Genomic DNA, 494 nt, shown 5'->3' on the forward strand with positions numbered 1-494 from the left:
GGCGGCCCCCCCCACCCGCCCCGCCGACCCGGCCCAACCCCCTCCCGGCCTCGGAAGAGGCGCCCGGCTCCCCCACCCCCTCGCCCGTTCCCCGACTCCTCACCGTCAGCGCCCAAGACTGCGAGCGCGAGCGGGCGGGCACGTGCGCGCGAGGCCGGTACCCGCCGAGTAACCTCACTGGGCAGCCCCTACCCCACTCGGGCCTCAACTGCTGCTCCGCTGGCGCGAGCCCCGCCTGCGCGAGCCCCGCCTGCGCCAGCCCCGCCGCCTCGGGTTTTTCCCGCATCACGTGGCCCCGCGCCGGGTGACGCCGAGCCCGCTATTCCCAGGCGGCAGCGCGGCCTCCAGAGCGGGGCTGACGCTATCGCGGCGGCCATGTTTGTTGAGGGAAGAGGCTTCTTCCACTCCCGCCGCGAGGCGAGCGCGGGGCGCGCGACCGCCTGGCCCCAGAAATGATGGTCTCACTGGGGTACCAGCCGCTCCATCCCCAGCGT

General features: G+C 75.3%; 1 protein-coding gene across 4 annotated transcripts in view; it reads right to left on the reverse strand.

Annotated features, from left to right (window-relative positions):
• The window catches only part of CUNH7orf25 (chromosome unknown C7orf25 homolog), a 199,274-nt gene extending 199,008 nt beyond the window's left edge, over window positions 1-266 (reverse strand). For 3 of the 4 annotated variants that reach the window (XR_003001518.1, XR_003001519.1, XR_003001517.1), the window contains exon 1: window positions 104-235. The gene's annotated coding sequence lies outside the window, so the exon portion shown is untranslated. Of the gene's footprint in view, window positions 1-103 lie in introns of all 4 variants that reach the window. The other variant, XM_024732939.1, reaches the window with a different exon arrangement.
• Between the last annotated feature and the right edge of the window lie 228 nt (window positions 267-494).

This window comes from Neophocaena asiaeorientalis, unplaced genomic scaffold (assembly GCF_003031525.2).
Source record: "Neophocaena asiaeorientalis asiaeorientalis breed wild unplaced genomic scaffold, Neophocaena_asiaeorientalis_V1.1 scaffold56, whole genome shotgun sequence".
Lineage (NCBI taxonomy): Eukaryota > Metazoa > Chordata > Mammalia > Artiodactyla > Phocoenidae > Neophocaena > Neophocaena asiaeorientalis.